Source organism: Aethalodelphis obliquidens, unplaced genomic scaffold, assembly GCF_003676395.1.
Source record: "Aethalodelphis obliquidens isolate GAN/ISIS:26980383/991018 unplaced genomic scaffold, ASM367639v1 scaffold111, whole genome shotgun sequence".
Taxonomy (NCBI): domain Eukaryota; kingdom Metazoa; phylum Chordata; class Mammalia; order Artiodactyla; family Delphinidae; genus Aethalodelphis; species Aethalodelphis obliquidens.
In genome coordinates, this window is record NW_020838055.1 from 2,428,479 (window position 1) to 2,452,474 (window position 23,996).

The window sequence follows — 23,996 nt, forward strand, 5'->3', positions numbered from 1 at the left end:
AAAAATAAAAAGCATCCAAATTGAAGGAAGAAGTAAGATATCTGTTTGCAGATGATATGATCTTATACATAGAAAGCCCTAAAAATTCTACAACAAAACTTGTATGACTAATACATGATTTCAGCAAAGTAGCAGGATGTAAAGCCAACACACAAAAATCAGTTGCATTTCTACATATTAATAATGAGGAATCTGAAAAGGAAATTACAACAATTTCATTTACAATAGCATCAAAAACAATAAAACACTTAGGAAGTAACCAAGGAGGTAAAATAATTGTACAGTGAAAACTATAGAACATCAATGAAAGAAGTTAAACAAGACATAAATGAATGGAAACATATCCCTGTTCATGGATGGAAAACCTAATAACTTTAAAATGTCTACAATATGAAAAGAAATCTACAGATTCAATGCAAACTCTATCAAAATCCCAGGGATGTCTTTTGCAGAAATAGAAAAACCCATCCTAAACTTCATGTAGAATCTAAAATAAACAAACAAAACAAAACAAAAGTTTAAAAAAAAGAATAATTTTGGTGAACTCAACTTCCTGACTTCAAAACTCATCAAAACAGTGTGGTACTGGCATAAAGACAGACATAAAGATCAATGGAAAGGATAGAGAGCCCAGGAACAAACTTTTGTGTGTATGGTCAAACGATTTTTTTGACAAGGATGCCAAGACCGTGCAATGGGGAAAGGACAATCTTTTCAACAACTGGTGCTGGTTAAACTAGATAACTACATGCAAAAGAATGAAGTTGGACCCTTACCTCACACTGTATACAAAAATTAATTCACAATGGATCAAAAACCTCAATATAAGAGATGAAACTATAAAATTCTTAGGAGAAAACATAGGGCAAAAGCTTCATGACATTGGATTTGACAATTATTTCTTGGATATGACACCAAAGACAATGATTTATTGGATGTGATATCAGAGGTGCAGGCAACAAAAGAAAAAGTAGACAAATTGGACTTAATGAAAATTTTAAAAATTTTGCATCAGGGGCATCCCTGGTGGCGCAGTGGTTGAGAGTCCGCCTGCTGATGCAGGGGACACGGGTTTGTGCCCCGGTCTGGGAAGATCCCACATGCCGCGGAGCGGCTGGGCCCGTGAGCCATGGCTGCTGAGCCTGCGCATCCGGAGCCTGTGCTCCGCAACGGGAGAGGTCACAACAGTGAGAGGCCCGCGTACCGCAAAAAAAAAAAAAAAAAAAATTTTGCATCAAAAGAATATCAACAGGGACTTCCCTGGTGGTCCAGAGGTTAAGACTCTGGGCTCCCAGTGCAGGAGGCCTGGGTTCAATCCCTGGTCGGGGAACTAGATCTCGCATGCTGCATCTAAGAGCCCGCGTGCTACAACTAATAGATCCCTCATGCCCCAACCAAAGATCCCACGTGCCACAACTAAAGACACAGTGCACCCAAATAAATAAATAAGTAAATAAATAAATATTTTTTAAGAAAAGAATATCAACAGAGTAAAAAGGCAACCCAGAGAGAGGGAGAAATATTTGCAAATCATATAATGAAGGATTTATATCCAGAATACATCGTGAACTCCTAAAACTCAGCAAGAACAAAAAAATTCAAAAATTGGCAAAGGATTTGATTAGACAGTTCTCCAAGGGAGATATGCAAATGGACAATAAGCACATGAAAAGGCGCTCAACATCTTTAGTGATCAGAGAAATGCAAATCAAAAGTATAATGATGTACCACCTTAACATTCATTAAGATGGCCACTATTAAAAAACCCCAGAAAATCATAAGTATGGACAAGGATGTGGAGAAATTGGAATGCTTGTGCACTGTTGGTGAGAATGTAAAATATTACACTCACTGTGGATGATTCCTCAGAAAATTAAGAATAGAATTACCATGTGATCCAGCAATTTTACTTCTCGATATATACCCAAAAAATTAAAAGCACGGTCTTAAAAAAATAAAAATAAAAATAAAATAAAATAAAAGCAGGGTCTTGAAGAAATATTTGTACAACCACGTTCATAATAGCATTATTCACAGTAGCCAAAAGCCAAATATCCATCCACAGATGGATGAATAAGCAAAATATGATACATATAATGTAATATTATTCAGATTTAAAAAGGAAGGTGATTCTGACATATGCTACAACATGGATAAACTTTGAAGATATTATACTAAATAAAATGACAGTAACAAAAAGACAAATAGTGTACGATTCCACTTATGTGAGGCACTTAGAGTAGTCAAATCTTTCTTTTTTTGTACGCAGGCCTCTCACTGTTGTGGCCTCTCCCATTGCGGAACACAGGCTCCGGACGCGCAGGCTCAGCGGCCACGGCTCACGGGCCCAGCCGCTCCGCGGCATGTGGGATCTTCTCGGACCCGGGCACGAACCTGCGTCGCCTGCATCGACAGGCAGACTGTCAACCACTGCGCCACCAGGGAAGCCCGAGTAGTCAAATCTTAAACACAGACAGTAGAATGGTGATTGCCAGTGACTAGGGAGAGGAGAAAATGAGGAGTTATTGCTTAGTGAGTATAGAGTTTCAATTTTACAAGATGAAAAGAGATATGAAGATGGATGGGGTAATGGTTGTACAACATGATGAATGTATTTAATATCACTGAACTGTACACTTAAAAGTGATTAAGATGGGACTTCCCTGGCGGTGCAGTGATTAAGAATCTGCCTGGGGCTTCCCTGGTGGCGCAGTGGTTGAGAGTCCGCCGATGCAGGGGACATGGGTTCGTGCCCTGGTCCGGGAAGATCCCACATGCCGCGGAGCGGCTGGGCCCGTGAGCCATGGCTGCTGAGCCTGCGCGTCCGGAGCCTGTGCTCCGCAACGGGAGAGGCCGCAACAGTGAGAGGCCCACGTACCGCAAAACAAACAAAAAAAAGAATCTGCCTGCCAATGCACGGGACACGGGTTCGGGCCCTCGTCTGGGAAGATCCCACATGCCACGGAGCAACTAAGCCCGTGTGCCACAACTACTGAGCCTGCAGTCTAGAGCCCACGAGCCACAACTACTGGGCCCACGCACCACAACAACTGAAGTCTGCGCTCCTGGAGCCTATGCTCCACAACAAGAGAAGCCACTGCAGTGAGAAGCCTATGCACTGCAACGAAGAGTAGCCCCCACTTGCTGCAACTAGAGAAAGCCCATGCACAGCAACGAAGACCCAACACAGCCAAAAATAAATAAATTAAATATTTTAAAAATTAAAAAAAAATGATTAAGATAGTGAAGTGAAATAAGTCAGAGAAAGACAAATACCGCAGGATCGCCCTTACATGCAGAGTCTAAAAACAAAAACAAATACAAGCTCACAGATACAGAGGACAGAGATTGGTGGTTGCTAGAGGTGGAGGGTGAGGGGTTGGAGAAATGGGTGGAGAGGATCAAAAGGCACAAACTTTGAGTTATAAAATAAATAAGTCATGGGGATGTACTGTACAGCATGGTGACTATAGTTAATAATACTGTATTGCATATTTGAAAGTTGCTAAGAGAGTAGACCTTAAAATTTCTCATAATAAGAAAAAAATTTTTGTAACTATGTAAGTTGATGAATATTAATTGGACTTATTGTGGTGATCATTTTGCAGTTATACAAATATTGAATCAAGTTGTACACCTGAAATTAATATGTTATATGTCAATTATATCTCAATTAAAAATTTTAAAAATGGTTAACATGGTAAATTTTATGTGTATTTTACCACAATTAAAAATTTGGAAAAAAAGAGATAAGAGACCAACAGGGACTTCAAATATTGAATTTATTAGATATAATCCATAAAACCACTATGCTTTTTTTCTCTTTTTTCTCTCAGCTTTATTGAGATATAATTGACGTATAAAATATATTAATTTAAGGTGTACTATGCTTTTTTTTTTTTTTTTTTTGCAGTACGCGGGCCTCTCACTGCTGTGGCCTCTCCCGTTGCGGAGCACAGGCTCCGGACGCGCAGGCTCAGCGGCCATGGCTCACGGGCCCAGCCGCTCCGCGGCATGTGGGATCTTCCCGGACCGGGGCACGAACCCGTGTCCCCTGCATCGGCAGGCGGACTCTCAACCACTGCGCCACCAGGGAAGCCCACTATGCTTATTTTTAAGAAATAAAATATAAGTTTGAAACCTTCATCCAAAAATTTGAAAATTGTTAGAAGTGATAGGTTTGAAAAAGAGCCAATGAGAAAATATAATAAATGAAATTATAAGCTCACTGGACATATTGAGCAGTAGATTGGACATAGCAAAAGAATCAGCGAACTAAGGAGATAAGTCAGATAAAATAAGTCTTGAAGTTCAGAAAGACCAAAAAATGGGAGGCAGGGGGCAAGGGGGACAGGGTAAGAAAGAAGATACAGTGAGAAGTTCTAATATACAGGGAACTGGAGTCACAGAGGATGAGAGAGAGAGAGTAGAGGCAATAACCAAATAATGATTGAGAGTTACCTAAAAATGACTACAGATATTCATAGATTCAAGAAGCCTAACAAATCCCAAGCATGATAAATAAAAAGAGATTCTCTATTAGATTCATTTTAGTAAAACCGCAGAAATTCTAAAAGATGTACATCAGAAGAAAAATGATTCCTGATTTGCAAAAAGGAATGAAGGGCAAAGGAAGTGGTAAACAGTGGGTAACTCAATATTTACTGCATAAAACAAAGTGTGTCTTGTGGGGTTTTAAAATGTAGAATTTAAATATTTAACAAAAATAGTACGTAAGTTGTGAGTGGAGAAATGGTAGTATTCTAAGAAGGAAGGTAAAGATACTGATTAACATTAATATTTGAAAATTAATGATGCACGTTTAATTTCTACTGAACTAGTAGAAGAGTAGAGACTTGTATGTCATCCATAATAGTAGAGTTAGAAAATAATAGGCAATAAAATAGTGGAATTGAGTATAGGGACAAATGAAAAATAGAAAACGGAATGGTAGCTCCCGCCCAAAATTTATCAGTAATTGCATTAAAATTCTTAGAACCAAAAAGGCTTCACTTAAAAAAAAAAAAGGCTTCACTTAAAATGCAAAAATTTCAGATTGGATTTTTAAAAACTAAATATTTCTCTTTCTCTCCCTCCTCTTCCCTTCCTATCCTGAACAATTTATTCCAAAAGTTATTAGGTGAGCATCTGTTTGCACAGGGAAGGAGGCTATGGCAGCCCAGATTGGGGTGTCACAGTCTGAGCCTGGTGAGAAGGGCATCCACATGGTGATTGAGGGGCTGTCCCTTCTGAGATGTCGCAATCCAAGAATAGTTAGGAGGGCATCCATGTGGCAGCAACCCATCACAGGATGTCAGGTCCCAAATGTGGTAAGGAGAGTGCTCAGGACACAAAGGAGCAACGTGGCATGAGGTATCAGAGCCTAGGTGGAGTGAGAAGGGATTTCACATGGGAGAGCTGCCTGGCATGTTTGATCAGAGCCTGAGACAGGTGAGGAAAGCCTCTCCACGGAGAGAGCAGCCTGGCATGAGGTGTCAGAGCCTGAGGGATTTTTTTCTTTTCTTTTTTTAAATAAATTTATTTATTTTATGTCATTCATTTTTTTATTTTTGGCTGCGTTGGGTCTTCATTGCTGCGTGCAGGCTTTTCTCTGGTTGCGGCGAGCAGGGGCTACTCTTCATTGCGGTGCGTGGGCTTCTCATTGAGGTGGCTTCTCTTGTTGCGGAGCACGGGCTCTAGGCGTGCTGGCTTCAGTAGTTGTGGCACACGGGCTCGGTAGTTGTGGCTCATGGGCTCTAGAGCACAGGCTCAGTAGTTGTGGCGCACGGGCTTAGTTGCGCCATGGCATGTGGGATCTTCCCAGACCAGGGCTTGAACCTGTGTCCCCTGCATTGGCAGGAGTATTCTTAACCACTGCGCCATCAGGGAAGCCCATGAGGTGTTTTTTAACAGACCTTCAGGGGCTGTAGATAATGTGATATCAAATATAGCCTAAAATTAACTATCTAACTCATTTAAAGACATGAGAGACAAGATTTAAAATTTCAGGAAATGGGCTTCCCTGGTGGCGCAGTGGTTGAGAGTCCGCCTGCCGATGCGGGGGACGCGGGTTCGTGCCCTCGTCTGGGAGGACCCCGCATGCCGCGGAGCAGCTGGGCCCGTGAGCCATGGCCCCTGAGCTTGCGCGTCTGGAGGCTGTGCTCCATGACGGGAGAGGCCACGGCAGTGAGAGGCCCGCGTACCGCAAAAAAAAAAAAAAAAAAAAAAAATTTCAGGAAAGAGGGACTTCCCTGGCGGTCCAGTGGTTAAGACTCCATGCTTCCACTGCAGGGGGCACAGGTTACATCCCTCGTTGGGGAACTAAGATCCTGCATGCCATGTGGCATGGCAAAAAAAATAAATAAAAATAAAATAAAATTTCAGGAAAGAACTAGAAATTATTAAGCAAAAAAGAGCATAACAGATTTGAAAAGAAGCACATAGAAATTCTAAAATTGAAAAACACATGTACCACAATGTTCATCACAGCTCTATTTACAATAGCAACCTAAGTGTCCATCGACAGATGAGTGGACAAAGAAGATGTGGCACATATATACAATGGAATATTACTCAGCCATAAAAAGAAATGAAATGGAGTTATTTGTAGTGAGGTGGATGGACCTAGAGACTGTCTTACAGAGTGAAGTAAGTCAGAAAGCGAAAAACAAATACCGTATGCTAACACATATATACAGAATCTAAGAAAAAGAAAAAATGGTTCTGAAGAACCTAGGAGCAGGACAGGAATAAAGACACAGACGTAGAGAATGGACTTGAAGACACAGGGAGGGGGAAGGGTAAGCTGGGACAAAGTGAGAGAGTGGCATGGCCATATATACACTACCAAACATAAAATAGGTAGCTAGTGGCAAGCAGCTGCATAGCACAGGGAGATCAGTTTGGTGCTTTGTGTCCACCTAGAGGGGTGGGATAGGGACGGTGGGAGGGAGATGCAAGAGGGAAGAGATATGGGGACATATGTATATGTATAACTGATTCACTTTGTTATAAAGCAGAAACTAACACACCCTTGTAAAGCAATTATACTCCAATAAAGATGTTTAAAAAATAAGTAAATAAAATACAAAGAAAAAAGAAAAACACATTACGGGTAATTGAAATTGATAAGTTGATGGGTAGTTTTAATAGCAAATTAGACACAGCTAGGTAAACTGGAAAATCAAAAGAAATATCTAGAAAGAAGCATGGAGAAATAAGAAGAAAAGAAAAGATAAAGAGTACAGGGTAAGGCACATAAAGCCTGTAAAGGTCCAGCATGTATTTAATTAGATTTCCAGAAGGAGAGAAGAAAGAGAATGTAGCAGAAGTAATATATGAAGAAATAATGCCTGATAATTTTTGCTTTATTTCCAACAAACATCCTCAGAATCAAGGAGACCAAGTACCCCAACAAGGAAAAAAAAAAGCCAGGGAAGATTGGTTGAGAAATTATCAAATTCAGGAAATGGTAGGTGTTGCTGACAGAGTTCCTAACAAGTTGGCCGTGGGGTGTAAAAGGGTGAGCTACTTATGACACCAGCATTTTTGCCTTGAGAAGTTGGAAGAGGGAAGATTGGTGAAGTTGCTGGTGAGGGGAGAATAGTGGGAGCTTGACATTGGCCATGTAAGCCTGAGATGTCTATTAAGCATCCAAGTGTAAATGTCAGTTAGTTAGATAGATGAGTCTAGAGTTAAAGAGAGGTCCGGGCTTGATATAAAAATGTGGTAATCACGAATGTATCTGAGTGTCCTCACCATCCCAACTCTTGAAAGCCAAACACAGGAACTGAAGAGATACCCACTTATTTTTCAAGACCCAGAAATCAAAATGATGTTGGATAATAATGGCACCCCTCACTATCTGAAATTTCACTGTTCAAATTCGGAATTTAAGCGATTTGGCTATCAAAGGACACTCATTTTTGGATAGCAAAGGATACTTGTTGCTTGATGAGAAGATATTTATAGCCATGAGATTCTATGACTGAATGCAGATAGAAAAGAAATTAAGTCCGTAGGGCTTTCCAATATTTCATGGTCATAAAGATGAAAAGATGCTTAAAAAAAAAAAAAAAAAGAGGAGTGGCCAGGGAAAAATCAGGAAAATCAGATTAATATGGTGTTGTGGAAGCAGAGATAAGAAAATTTCAAGGAAAAGAAAGTTATGAGGGGACTTCCCTGGTGGCACAGTGCTTGAGAATCTGCCTGCCAATGCAGAGGACACAAGTTCGTGCCCCCGTTCGGGAAGATCCCACATGCCGCAGAGCGGCTGGGCCCATGAGCCATGGCCGCTGAGCCTGCGCGTCCGGAGCCTGTGCTCCGCAAGGGGAGAAGCCACAACAGTGAGAGCCCCGCGTACCGTAAAACAAACAAACAAAAAAGAAAGTTATGATATGTATTACATACTAAGAGCAGTCAAATAAAATGAGAAATGGCCATTGGATTTAGCAACAATGGAGGGCACTGGTAACCTTGAGAACGGCAATTATGGTGGTTTAGTGAAAATAAAATATGATTAGTTAATCTGATGAAAACTATGAATCTTCTTCCCCTCAAAATGTCTGTGTGTGTGCATATCCATAATTTCACATAGAATTTCACTGGGTTTCACGGACTTCAGAAGCCTATTCATGGCCCCATTAGGTATCTATCAATCTCAATTTTAAAATCCCTGGAAACAATTAATTGTGACGAGTGGAGTGGGGATTAGAAAACTGGATGGAAGGGTAGGTCATGGGCAGGAAAGAAACAATTTGTACCTTACACCTTTATGCTATTCAAATATTTTAAACATCTGCATATCTTACTTTTTCAATAAAAAAGTTAATTAAAACAAAACTTTATTGAAGCTTCTCTCAATACATCTTTAATACTTAACTGCGTGTGTGTGTGTGTGTGTGTGTGAGAGAGAGAGAGAGACAGACAGACAGAGAGAGAGAGAGAGAGAGAGAGAGATTATGTTATTTTATTTCCTCTAACACATAAAGCTCTTTAGTGCTTTAGAACCTTTGCACATTTTTTTTCTCTCTGCCTGGGATGTTTCTCCCCAGTGCACCATTGCATTGCATGCTAATTCCGTCTCCTTTAGGTCTCAGTTCAAGTGTTACCAGTTTAGAGAGGTTTCCTTGTCAGACATTTGTCTCCCAACAGCCATTCTCTGCTTCTTGCCTGATGACCCTGTTGACACGCATTTTGTGAGCACAGCTCCAGAAGTTCTTCCTATTCCCCAGTCCCAGCAGATGAACCTTCGTTGTTTTAAGACTGTCATGGTCATCCCTTGGGATTGGGTAAGGGGTGGTTATGTGGCCAAGTTCTGGTGAGTGAGAAGTTGGGGAAGTATGCTGGGATTTCTGGGGAAAATAGTTCTCCCTGATAAAAAGGAGCAGCAGGGAGAAGACCTCCATGTGGTTGAGTTAGTTTCAGATGTCTGGAGTTGTAGCAGCCATGTAGAAAACCATGAGAATTGCAGAGAAGCCAACCAAGGTTCCAACATCCTCATAGTTAATTAAATGATCCAACCCTGCTACCACCTATGTCCAGACTTCTTTTAGGTGAGTTAATGAATGTCTTCCCTGCTTACACCATCTTTGGTGAAAAAGCTCCTACTGACCCACTCTCCCTAGCCACTCAATTCAAAGGAGATTATGTTTGCCCCACTCCCTGCCTGCAGCTGGTGCTCTCTCTGACCTGTATCTGCTTCTTTTATGACACATATCATGACTTTCAGTTTACATATATACATATGCATATTTATATTCAAATATACTGTGTATATATACGTATAGGTATTTGCCTGTCATTATCTTGTCTCTTTCTCAAGGAATACAAGTTCCTTAAGGACAGGGACTTTTCTATCTTGGTCACCGTTGTACTCTAGCACCTAGCATGTTGCCTGGCTCAATAAGCGTCTGTTGAATAAATGAAAAGCTGAAGGAATGATGGGATGGATGAACAAACATACCAGTCCTCCCCCGCTAACTGAACATTCCTTGAGGATGGTGTACATGTCCCATATCCTCAAAATGTAAAACACAATACCTGGCACTTAACCTATACATAATAAATCATTGTTAAATTAGTTAATACTGTCTCTGATTGCCAACAGTATCTCTATGTTATGCAGGCTTCTGGCCTAACCAAAGAGTAGAAGGGAAGGTTAAAAAAATCAGGAAAACCAAAGATGTACAATTGATAGACCAACTTTCATTCCACTGCAGCTGTTTTCCTTTATTCCATTTGGGTATACATATTAGTGAACTTGAACTGATTCATACAACTTTAGGTAACTAGAGTATAATATACTATGATATCTAAGAAAAAAATATTTGTACTCATGCATAATCTCTTATTCTTCATTTCAGTATCTTTCTTATTTTATGTAAGGATTTTAAACGCTGTATATATAAACACCATATTTTAAAAAAAGGAAAAAAAAAAGAGACAGCTACAAAGGAAGTAGAAGAAACATATACTTCTCTCCCAGGATTTTAAGATTCATGAAATGGTCTAAGTCAGCTCTATTTTAAATTTCAAACAAACAACCACACAAAACCAACCAGGTCCAATAGCAAACTGTCTATTGGTTAACAGTACAAATTCTGGGGATGGACTGACTCAATTCAAAGGCTCCACAACTAAAAATATCAGCAGCCTTCAGCAAATTACTTAACCCTGCTCTGAGCCTCAGTTTCCCCATTTGTAAAACAGAAACACTGATAATGGATACAACTAGAATTACTGAGGAGATAAATGACATAACAAACCTACAGTACTTAGTGACAGACCCATAGTAAGAGCTCAGAAATGTGAACTGTATTATTTTTATTCAAATGTAAGTTTTTATCACTCATCAAATTTCTCCTCAAATCTAGTATATATTTTTTGTTTATATTTACCTAGAATTCTACTTAGCTAAGAAATTATTCATATTCATGAGACAAATTATCTATGATTAACTATAACTACATTTTTATGATATAAACTCTCAAGAATATCTTCAACAGTTTACCGATTACTGACCTTGTTAAAAAAATCAATAAACCTTAGATGACTCTTTTCCCAATATTTATTACAGTCAGCCAGCAGCATCATGGCCAAGTGAGGAGGTAGCTAGCACAGTCAAGTTCAAGGAAGTAGTCAGCATGCCCAAAGATTGGTTACTTACAGGGGAATCGAGCAAGTAAGTAAATATTTTGAGGGTAATATAAGCCAGGTTTCTCATTGTTAGAGAAGGAAGTTACAAATATAAAAAGGGGAACCTTGTGGTGTTTGACAGGAATTGAAGGTATTGATGTGAACACATGGCTTTCAATAGATTAAAAAAAATAGAAATATATAGTTGTGTGTGCATTTATATGTGTGTCTGGGTATATAGTGATAGCTCATTAGCAGTGAATACACATAGTGTCCAGATCTTGGTTTCTAAACACTAAAAGGAAGCAGAGCTCCTTGGAGAAATGGCTGGTTCCAGGGCTGGGGCATGGAAAGTACAAGATGAGAATGGTACATCTTGTTATGTTACAAAGTAAGGAAATACTCAAAGAATGATGGGAACATGTCAAAAGGACAGAGAACCCAGTCTGGAGGGGGTACCACTGGGCATATCTGGGACAAACAGCATCAAATAAATAATCATGGTAATGGATCATAACCCATTGAACAAAATAGGAATCCATGGATGCATAATGATATAAATAAATGAATTAATGGGAAAGTGGAGAGAAGAGAAAGTGCTTCTCTATGTCAACTATAAATGTAGAGAGAGTGATGGGATCAGAAAAATCACCATTTGACAACCACCGTAGTAACAATTGATTCAGACAAGAATCATCAATAGATGCTAAAAATAGCAGAGGAGTTTTGTAGAGAACTGAGATATCCACCTGGTTTCAAAGCATCTTCCCATTAGATACCTACTAATTACAAAAGGAATAGTAATAACTTCATAGTGAAGGAGACATGCAGACACCACCTTAACCAAGTGATCAAAGGCAACAACGCCTTGGGGCTTCCCTGGTGGCACAGTGGTTAAGAATCCGACTGCTAATGCAGGGGACACAGGTTTGAGCCCTGGTCCAGAAAGATCCTACATGCTGTGGAGCAACTAAGCCTGTGCACCACAACTACGGAGCCCGTGCACCACAACTACTGAGCCTGTGCTCTAGAGCCTGAGAGCCACAACTACTGAAGCCCACGTGCCTAGAGCCCATGCTCCACAAGAAGAGAAGCCACCGCAATGAGAAGCCCATGCACTGCAATGAAGACCCGTGCGCAGCAACAAAGACCCAATGCAGCCAAAAATAAATAAATAAATATTTTTTTAAAAAGGGCAACAAGGCCAGTTATGGGATAAATCAGCATGGCATGCCACACGATGAGGATAGTTCACTTCTGTGACATTCCTGCCAAAATGCTTGACTTAAATCTGATCACCTGGAAACATCAGACAAATCCAAGCTGAGAAGCAATCTACAAAGTCACTGGCCTGTGCTTTTAAAACCTATTCAGGTTGTGACAGATAAGGAAAGACTTAGGAACTGTTCCAGATTGAAGGAGACTAAAGAGACATGGCAAACATATGTAACACATGATCCTGTACATTATTGAGACAACTGGCAGAATTTGAACAATGTTTGTGGATTAAATGATAGTATTACATCAATATGAAATCAAAATTCTTCATTTTGATGGTTATGTGGAGGAGATCTTCCTTATTTTTAGGAAATACATACTAAAGTATTTAGGGGTAATTGGGCATCACGTCTGCCAACTTTTAGAAGAGAAAGAAAATATAAAGTAAATGTGATAAAGTATCAACAAGAGGGGAAATTGGTAAATGATATACAGGAATTCTTTGCACTCTTTTTTTAAAAAATTTATTTATTATTTATTTTTGGCTGCGTTGGGTCTTCGTGGCTGGACACAGGCTTTCTCTAGTTGTGGCAAGCAGGGGCTACTCTTCATTGCGGTTCATGGACTTCTCATTGCGGTGGCTTCTCTTGTTGTGGAGCACGGGCTTTACACACGCAGGCTCAGTAGTTGTGGCTCATGGGCTCTAGAGTGCAGGCTCAGTAGTTGTGGCAATCGGGCTTAGTTGTTCCGCAGCATGTGGGATCTTCCCGGACCAGGGCTCAAACCCGTGTCCCCTGCATTGGCAGGCGGATTCTTAACCACTGCACCGCCAGGGAAGCCCTGCACTCTTCTTTATACTTTTCTGTTAGCGAAATTATTTCAACAATTTAAAAAACATACTTAGATATAGTTCACACTACAGTCGAAGCCTTATGACAATTTTTTTTATATAACAGTAGGGATAAAGATCAAACCAGGTTTAATAATTTGTTAATATGTGCTGACCAGAGTTATGGCTCCAAGGTCATTTCCAGTCATTCTCTAATAAAAGTAGAGAGGACAGTGGCATTGAAACATACACTACAATACATTCAGAAGGATAGTGGTGACATTACTTCTGGATCCCTGGTGAGTCTTATTGGGTTGGCCAAAACGTGACTTAGGTTTCTAAGTAAAAATAAAAGACACATTTTTTCATTTTCACCAAGAACTTTATTGAATAACGTATTCACCTTTTTGTTCCACTACCTTCTGCCATTTTCCAGGCAACTTCGTAATTCCATCTTCCCCAAACTTTTTATCTTTTTGAGCAAAGAACCGTTCCAGGTGTCTTTTACAGTCTTCCAGGGAATTGAAATTTTTTCCATTAAGAGAATTTTATAAAGACCGAAGTAAATGGAAATCCAAAGGTACAAGGTCTGGTGAATATGGCGGATGAATCAGAACTTCCCAGCCAAGCTGTAACAGTTTTTGCCTGATCATCATAGAAACATGCAGTCTTCCATTATCCTGATGGAAGATTATGCGTTTTCTGTTGACTAATTCTAGATACTTTTCGTCAAGTGCTGCTTTCAGTTGGTCTAATTGGAGCAGTACTTGTTGGAATTAATCATTTGGTTTTCCAGAAGGAGCTCATGATAGAGGACTGCCTTCCAATCCCACCATATACACAACATCATCTTCTTTGGACGAAGACCGGCTTTTGGTGTGGTTGGGGGTGGTTCATTTCACTTGCCCCACAATCTCTTCCATTCCACATTACTGTACAGTATCCACTTTTCATCGCCCTTCACAATTTGTTTTAAAAATGGAATGTTTTCGTTACACTTAAGTAGAGTATCACATGCGGAAATATGGTCAAGAAGGTTTTCTTTGCTTAACTTATGCGGAACCCAAACATCAAAGCAATTCACATAACCAGGCTGGTGCAAATGATTTTCAGTGCTTGATTTGGATATTTTGAATATGTCGGCTAGCTCCTGTGTGTATAACGTTGATTGTTCTCAATTAATGTCCCGATTTGATTGTTATCAACTTCAACTGGTCTACCTGACCGTGGAGCATCGTGCAGTGAGAAATCTCCAGCACAAAACTTCACAAACTAGTTTTGACACGTTTGATCAGTCATAGCACCTTCTCCATACACTGTATAAATCTTTTTGTGTTCCAGTTGCACTTTTACCTTTCTTGAAATAATAAAGCATAATATGCCAAAAATGTTGCTTTTTTCTTCCATCTTCAATATTAAAATGGCTACACAAAAATTCACCAATTTTGATAAGTTTTCTTCTAAATGCATGCTGATATGATAGTTGTCACAATACAGTCTAACAAAACTGTTTCAAATGAAGTTAAAGACAACTAAGCGCCACTAGAGCCATCTTATGGAAAACATCAAATGAACTTTTTGGCCAACCAAATAGCTGGAAGAAACTGGGGAAGACTCATTGCTCAGTAGGCCTCCTGGAACCCGAAGGAACCAGAGTTTTGACAAGACAGTCTAAAGACCAGGGACCTGGAGAAATTTCCTTCACCTGAGGAACTTTAGGACGCAGTCTGGATTAAAGTAGAATTCAGTAAATATCAGTTTTAAAAAAATTTACTGGAGGGTGATGTACTTACAGAAATGCATATAAATTATAAGTGTAGAGCTTGCCAGATTATGCCAAAGAGGACCCCCTGTGTAACCACCACCCAGCTTATGAACTGGAGACAGCCAGAAGCTCCTCTCCACACCTTCTCCAATCATTACTGCTTCCCAGAGATTCTCTGACTTACTGCACCAGAGATTCATTTTACCAGTTCTAATAATACTTTCAACTGCTCAGGGGTTTCAGCATTAAATTTTACTTTTAAAATTCAATTTTCTTTTGTTTTTCTGCATACGAATATGTACCTTCACACCCAAGGTAGAAATTCTGAACATTCACTATGTCTTTTAAAGCTTTAACAATGGCATAGTTCAGTTCTGCAAAAGCCATTTAACAAGGATGAATTTCACAGCTCAACTTTAAAAGTTCTTTCCCTTGGCAGTCACTCTGGAAAGAAAAGACTCCATTAGCCAATTCATGCTCATTCCATAAAGTTATTAGACATCTACAATGGGCCATAGTAATATACTAAGGTCTTAGTAGCATAAGGAAATTATTCTGTTCCCACGTCACATCAGCTAAATGAAGTTAAAATGAGCCATTGCCTACTTAAACACAAGTTAAACATAATTACTGGTTTCAAACTCAGCCTAAGTAACCAAGTATTATTTGCAGTCAGTGACTCTTGACTAACAGCCACTACCACTAATTAACTTAGGTAAGATGAAAATGGCAAAATTGGACAACTGGTCACAGCAGAAGGGTGTTCCCACATATGAATCCCTCCTGGTTCTCTGCTTCTCCTAGGAAGGGTTAAGACAAAGCCCCATTTTTTGGCGGTACGCGGGCCTCTCACTGCTGTGGCCTCTCCCGCCGCAGAGCACAGGCTCCGGACGCGCAGGCTCAGCGGCCATGTCTCACGGTCCCAGCCGCTCCGCGGCATGTGGGATCCTCCCGGACCGGGGCACGAACCCGCGTCCCCTGCATCGGCAGGCGGACTCTCAACCGCTGCGCCACCAGGGAAGCCCGCCCATAAACTTTTGGGCAAATATAAAGGCAAAAGTCAGAAAAAGAATCCTATCTGGTAGTACACCACCAAGAGAGTGAACAAACCATATGATTTTTCAAGGTTAACTGTTAGCCAGAAAGATTCATAACAGTCTTCAACAACAGTAAAGACAATATCTTGTATAAATCTATTTGTCCTAAGATCCAATGAAGGCTCTCTAGCTACGTATATCCTGCTCGAAGCCTCATTCTGTAGCTATAGCAGCCATACTTACAGAACATCTAACCAATGCCCATCAATGAAGTACGATCTGTAAAAAAAATCTGGCTCCCTAGATCTACCAGGCAGTTAGATACATCATTGGCAACTATTTTGAGCAGCTGAAATTCTAAGGACCATACTTTTTTTTTTTTTTTTTTTTTAATTTGGTAATGAGTCTTAGATGAATGATAAGTCAGGTCTAAAAGAAACGCATTCCTGCTTCGTGAGAATCTGACCGAAGTACTATAGAGAGTCCTGGGGTAAAGAAATACAGTAGTGAACGCTGCTGACCTCTAGTGCTGAATAGAAGAATTACATGTCCCACTCAAAAGACCCAAAGGACAGAGGTCTGGCACCAAAAAACCTCTGACTAGCTGGTCACTGATTTCCCCGGTGTGAAGGCAAAAAGGAGCGAAGTTTAAATCTTTTACATTCATTGTGATCATTGCTATGTTTTGATGTAGTGTTATCATCTCATATATATGTATTTTTTCTGTTTACCATGCTTTTTCTTTGCTTCTCTTAATATCCTGCCTTCTGTTCAATTATTAGTTTTATTTCCCTTTGAGTGGCTTGGAGAACTATATTTCTATTTCTTTAGTAGTTATATTTACATTCCTTTTATACTCTAAATAAAAATTTCTAACAAAATCCTAAGTTATTCACCTTCTTATCTTCCTCCTAAATAAGACCTTAGTCCTCCTTCTGAATCAGGGGTGGGCATTATTGCCCTAAGCGTTGGTTCATTTGCTCATGATGTGCTTATTCAATAACTGCATTTTTATTTTCTAGGATTTCTAACTGGTTCTTTAAATATCTACCATTACCATTTCATTTCTGACCATTTTTATTTCACAATTTCTTATTCTTCTAGAAAAGGTATCCTTCCTTTATGTCTTTGAGTGTTCTAAACATATTTGTTTTAGGGTTTTTTTAAACTTTATTTTTTGGCCACACCACGAGGCATGTGGGTTCTTAGTTCCCCGATCAGTGATCGAACCCGCACCCCCTGCATTGGAAGTGCAGAGTCATAGCCACTGGACTGCCAGGGAAGTCTCTAAACATATTTATTTTAAAGTTATTATCAGTTCGCTCCACTATTTTCATTTCAATTACAGTGAATTCATCTCTTGATGCTGATTTTGTTGGTTATCTTTCTTTTGGCTAGGTTTTCTTGTATGTTTTGGAAGCTTAACTTCTAAGCTTTTCATGAATGGAAAAAGTTTCCCCATACATGTTATCTTTCCTTCCCTCATGGTTTTGTGGTACCCTCTACCCAATTCTCCAGGAACGCCAACCAGAAACAAGTCTTACATTAGTAATTTGAGACTCTGTTCGCACCATGAAATTTGGGAGACAGGAGTTCCAGGCACTAAGTGAAAGGGTAGCTGGACTTAGGTCTGGATTCAATGTTGTGTCTGCTTCCTAAGTATTCAACTTCATATAAACTATGTCTTCATGCACAGATGGGATGTAGTTTTGTCAATCTCTATTGAGTTTAGGGAGCCCTACCTAAATTCCTAATTGCAAGCAGCAATCCAGGCCCCAGTTAGCCACATTCCACGGTTTTACCCACCCCTTCAATCTGTTACCTTTTAAGTTAAAAACTCCAGACTGCCTCTGTTTCTGGATCCATAGCTCAGCAAGATTACAGCTCCTTGTTCCTGGTCAACAAAAGAGTTTATCTTATTTTTGAATATGGATATGTAATTTCAATCTTTTCTTGTTAATTCTACCATGTGTTTTGAGCAAAGGGAGTGGTATCAAAGTGTGTACTATCTTGACCAGAAATCGGTTTCCTTCACTTTTCTAAAAAAGCCTATATGTTGGTCCTGTGGTACTACCATGGTTAACAGTGATGGCTAAAAAGCAGCCTGGGAGCTACACATTCTCTTTCCAGTTTTACCAATAAATATTTTATAAGGTTGGGGATAACTGACTTGTACAATTTGGCCAATGACATTAACTAGAGCTTCTGTCAGAAGTAATTGATTTTATAACTGTGTTTACTGCATACCTAAACACATGATACTTCATTACCCAAATTCCCCTATCTTTGCACTTTGAGGTCCAAAAAATTAACCCATGGGAAGTCAACAGATAAATAAACTATATTCATATTTTTATGTTGCAATGATACCAAACTTAAAATATTGGTGCAAAGGACAGGGATAAGATTCAAATTTACCCAAAAGAATTTATCTATAGTTAAGAACTATAAAAATTATATTAAGGATTTACCAGCTTTTTTAAAGTATGTTATTTGTTTTGTGACTGTGCTGAATAAAAGGAATCTTATAGAAATGCACCCCGGAATTTTTACAGATGAAATGGTATAATCTGATTAAAAGAATCTGGGGTGGTGGACATTGGCTGATGGGGATTTATAGATGAGGCAGTTTTGGCTTTGAGTTGATAATTGTTAAAACTAGGTGGGAAAGATGGGGACTATGGGTGTTCATTGTATTGACAGGAACTATGCAGGTGCAGGTCTGGAATTTTAACCTATGCAAGCTAAACTGGTAGCTACCCTATTACTATTCCATTGATGATGGCAGAAGACACAAGCCCCCAGTCAGACACAAAGGATGTTAATCACAGCAAAAGCAGTTGCCAGACATTCATATTGGTTTGCAACAGTTCTCCTGCCCCAAACTTCCTGGGTGCGACACAAAGGGCTGACCACCTTTGTATGCTCACATAATGGATTTCATTACCACAGAGGAACACTGAGCTTGGCAGATTCAGTTTTTTTAGTAAGTGGAAGCTAAGTCTGTCCTTTGTCATGGGGGAGATAATACTTCTTCCCTCAGGGTTGCTTGCTGAAAACACAATCCTGAGAAATAGCCCAGGTAAAGAGCAGTCAGGGCCTTGCACTCTTGATTTACCCAACAAGAACTTGCAGGGGTGCTCAGGGTCCATGGCAGATTGCCTCACCTAACACACACTATCTCTTTACTTGTGTATGTTTGAAATTATTCATAATAGAAAATAAATTTTAAAAAGAAATGTACATCTGAGTTGAATATATTTGAAAAGGTATGCACAGCTGCCAGCATAGGTGTGTTAACAGCTACCATTATAACCATATTTCTTTCTCAGAAGCCCTACATATTCCAAATACTTCATTTCTACTTTTTATTATCATGAAAGGAATGCATACTTTTGGCTCCCCAAAAGTAAACCACATAGAAGAGTATTAACTGAAAACTGAGAGACTCTGACCTAGCTGTACAGTTAAGAATTCTGATATATCCCTTCAGAAATGTCCTGTGCTTACATAAGCATACGTATAAACATGTTTTTTTTTTAAAAAAATGTCACTTGGTGGAATCTAAAGAAATGGTACAAATCAACTTATTTGCAAAACGGAAACAGAGTCACAGATGTAGAGAGCAGACTTACGGTTGCCAAGGGGGGAAAGTGGCGGGGAGGGATGAATTGGTATATTGACATATACAAACTACTATATAATATAAAATAGATAACTAATAAGAACCTACTGTATAGCACAGGGAACTCAACACTCTGTAATGACCTATAATGGGAAAAGAATCTAAAAAAGAGTAGACATGTGTATGTGTATAGCTGATTCACTGTGCTGCACAGCAGAAACTGACACAGCATTGTAAATCAACTATACTCCAATAAAAATTGATAAAAAGATAAAAATTAAAAATGCACTTGAGGACTTCCCTGGTGGCGCAGTGTTAAGAGTCCACCTGCCGGGCTTCCCTGGTGGCGCAGTGGTTGAGAGTCCGCCTGCCGATGCAGGGGACATGGGTTCGTGCCCCGGTCCGGGAAGATCCCACATGCCGCGGAGCTGCTGGGCCCATGAGCCATGGCCACTGAGCCTGCGCGTCCAGAGCCTGTGCTCCGCAACGGGAGAGGCCACAACAGTGAGAGACCCACGTACCACAAAAAAAAAAAAAAAAAAAAGAATCCACCTGCCAATGCAGGAGACACGGGTTCGAGCCCTGGTCTGGGAAGACCCCACATGCCGCGGAGCAACTAAGTCCATGCGCCACAACTACTGAGCCTACGCTCTAGAGCCTGCGCACCTAGAGCCCATGCTCCGCTACAAGAGAAGCCACTGCGATGAGAAGCCCGAGCACTGCATTGAAGAGCAGCCCTCACTCACCACAACTAGAGAAAGCCCAAGCACAGCAACAAAGACCCAACGCAGCCAAAAAAAAAAAAAAAAAAGTACTTGGAATCATAAACGTACTGGTTATAGCAGTTGCTTTTTTTACTCGACATTTCCTGTATATTTTCCATGTCTGTACACTAGATCTAACTCATCCTTTTAAACTGCTGCTTCCTCCTTCATTTAATTAATGTTATTATGGACTGAATTATATCCATATGTTGAAATTTATATGTTGAATACCTAACCTTCAATGTGACTGTGTTTGGAGATGGGGCCTTTAGGGAGGTAACTGAGGTTAAATGAGGTCCTCTGATTGGGGCCCTAATATGATAGGTGTCCTTATATGAGGAAGCAACACCGGAGACCTCTCTCTCTCCAAGCAACCACAGAAGAAAAGCCATGTGAGGACACTGTCTACAGGTTGTGAGTAGAGGTCTCACCAGAAACCAACTCTGATGGCACATTGATCTTGGACCCATAGCCTCCAGAACTATGAGAAAACAAATTTCTGTTGTTTAAGTCACCCAGTCTTTGGTACTTTGCTCTGACAGCCCAAGCAGACTAATACAGATTTTTTTTTTTTTTTTTTTTGGCCGTGCCACACAGCATGTGGGATCTTAGTTCCCCAACCAGGGACTGAACCTGCGCCCCCTGCACTGGAAGTGTGGAGTCTTAACCACTGGACTGCCAGGGAAGTCCCAGATATATTCTATTTCATTCAATTAGTCTCCTAATAAGAGATGTGTAAGGTTTTTTTTAACATTAAGTATAAGGCACCAGTGATTTTCTCACACATTCATGATGATGGTTAGATACACTCTTAGAACTGAAATGGGTCAAAGGGAATGCACATCTTAAATCTGATACTGCCAAACCACCCTTTAAAAAAGTACTACCAATTTCTGTCCCCCCAGTAGGAGTGCTTGTTTCCCTAAACTGGAACCAGCCTCCCAGGTGAAAGTGCTCACTCATTCAACAACACTTATTCAGTACTTATTTCTGAATAGGACCAGGCACTGTGCAATGTGCTTAGGATACAGTGGTGAACAAAGGATTAAGTTCTTTCTCTCAAGGATCTGTATTCTAGGGAGAAACAGTTGGTAAGAATACACACATAAATCCACAAGGCGGTCTGGGAAGCTGTCTCGGAGATAACATCTGAGCAGAGACCCAGATGGAGACAGAAAACAAATCTTACCAATACTTGAAGAAAGAATGCTAAGAGTGTTTCATGGTTTTAATTGTCTTTTAAAAATAAGCAAAGTTGGGGGACTTCCCTGGCGGTTCGGTGGTTAAGACTCCGCACTTCCAGTGCAGGAGCGTGTTCTATCCCTGTTCGGGGAACTATGATCCCACACGCCACGCAGAGCGGCCAAAAAAAAAAAACCGCAAAGTTGGGAGTTCCCTGGTGGGCTAGTGGTTAGGATTTGGCGCTTTCACTGGAAACTGAGATCCTGTAAGCCTGAGAGGTGCGGCCAAAAAGAAAAAAAAGCGAAGTTGCAATTCTATTCCTCTGTATACACCAAAAGAATTGAAAACAAACAGGTATTCAAATACTTGTACACCAATGTTCACAGCAGCACTATTCTCAATAGGGCTACCACACACAGAAGAATAAACTAATAGAAGCTCAAAGTAGAGCCTTGAAGAATGAGTAGGAAACATCAGAAGAAGTGGAGAAGTTTCTAGACAGAGATGTTAGCAAAGAATGAAATCTAGGGACTGGACAGGGATGAGAAAAATAAGGCAGTAATGACTAGGAAGTAAGATATAAAATATATGGGAGGGAAGGGAAAAGATAGACACTAACTGGCACTCACTTTGATATAAAATGGATCATTCTATCAGCCTCACCAGATACAGCCATTCATTAAGAGTCCAAGGTTCAAGAATAGGAAAAGACCTTCAGGGACAAATCTAAAAACATAAAATGTGCAAGAAGGAAAAAGTTTAGAATGTTCTACTTGTGCCTCTTGCAGTGCTGCCTCTAGCTTTTGATTTAAGACTTATTTGTATGCTTTTCTCATCCTCTCTTGCAGATTAGAATTTCCTTTGGAGCGGAGACCACGTCTTTATCACTTAACATTCACAACAGCACTTCAAACACAATCTGAATGAAGCTGAATCTATTATCTCCAACTTAATCATATTAACAGAGCATAATCCCTCCAGTCATTCCGGTACAAAGTCAGGTCTCCACACACCTGTGGCCAGGGACCAGCCTGGAGCTCTACAATCACCCTCTCCTTATCTTTCTTGTCTTTTTCACCGCTGAGCACAGTTCAACCCCTCATTACACTCATCTAATTAGTATCCTAGCTAATATTTTCCCAGCCAACTCTACCCTCACACTTCCAGAATAACGTCCCTAAAATACAGTATTTTACTCTCCTTAGAACCATAAAAATGTTACAAAAAATAATTGATTAAAAATAAAGTCAAAATCCTAGCGTAGCATTCCTGACTCTGCTTTTTCTGCTCTATCTCCTCTAAAGAACATTCACATACCCAGCCCTCTCTTCACACTGAACTATTGAATAGTTTTAGGATTTGCCCTTTGTTCCACCTGGATGCCCTTGCTCACATGGTTCTCTCTGCCCCTGGAATACTTTATACTTCCTCCCCAGCATTTATAACTTTCTTTTTGCTTTATGCAGGTTTTCATCTTCTCTACTAGGCCTTAAGACCCTTGGGGGCAGGGTCTTTGCATCCTCCACACCTGCCTATCAACTGCTATATATCAATATCCGTGCAAGGATCATCCCCACACGTCATAGCACCACGCCCTGCTCAAAATAGAGAATAATTTAAATGAATGATGGTCCATGCTCCCCTCCCTCACCCTTCTGTCCAACGCAGAGAGAAAGTAAATAACAAATAGTTGTTGAATTTAATTGTTTGGACAAAAATGAAGGGATATGGCCACATCTTAAAAGCATATTCTAGGTGTTTCCAGCTCTAAAATCCTGACCCAGCTTCCGAGGTATCCCCCACCGAGATCTCTCCTTTTGAAATTGGATTCCACTGAACGCACACAGGAGCCTCACCTGGAGGACTGCTGCATATAACGTGGATAAGGCCCTTTCTCACTTCTGAGACGTGAGGGCGGAGGCGGAGGGGGCGGGACCTTCAGACCTGCCCAACAGCACTCCGAGTTTCAAGTGCCACCTTGTCCTTTCCCTAGCGTTGTACCGTTTACAACGCGCCATCACGTAGATTTCATCCTCGTAACAATCTCGTGAGGCAGAAATTCTCATCTCCCTAAAGAAACAAAATCAGAGATGGAGAAGAGAAGAGGCGTGGCAACGAGCCGCGGCGAGGAAGGCGGGTGGAAGCCCGGAGCGCGAGCTGGATTTCGTTCCTGGCTCAGCCCTGATCCGGCCTGTTCACTCGCAGCGGGAGGAGCGGGTCAGGCGCGCAGAGGACCCGAACGCCCTGCCGCTCTCACACTCCAGATGCTAACTCTCTGCGAGAGCCCAGACGCTCAGACTCGCTCCCTCAGCGCCCCCCAGGGCCCCCAGCGCGCCCGCCCCCTTCGTGACCCTGCCGGAAGTCCCGCCTCGCCCGCCGCGGCCGTCCCCCATTGGGCCCCGCGCCGGGGTCTCACCGCCGGTTGGCTGCTCGGCGGCGT

At 40.7% G+C, this 23,996-nt stretch overlaps 1 long non-coding RNA gene across 1 annotated transcript; it reads right to left on the reverse strand.

Moving 5' to 3' along the window:
* Positions 1 to 2,383: 2,383 nt before the first annotated feature.
* On the reverse strand, positions 2,384 to 23,978 carry LOC113615062 (uncharacterized). Its single transcript, XR_003430894.1, has 3 exons — positions 23,413 to 23,978; positions 17,808 to 17,879; positions 2,384 to 2,498 (listed from the first exon to the last, which is right to left on the reverse strand). It is a non-coding gene; the product is annotated as an uncharacterized LOC113615062 (long non-coding RNA).
* Positions 23,979 to 23,996: the final 18 nt, after the last annotated feature.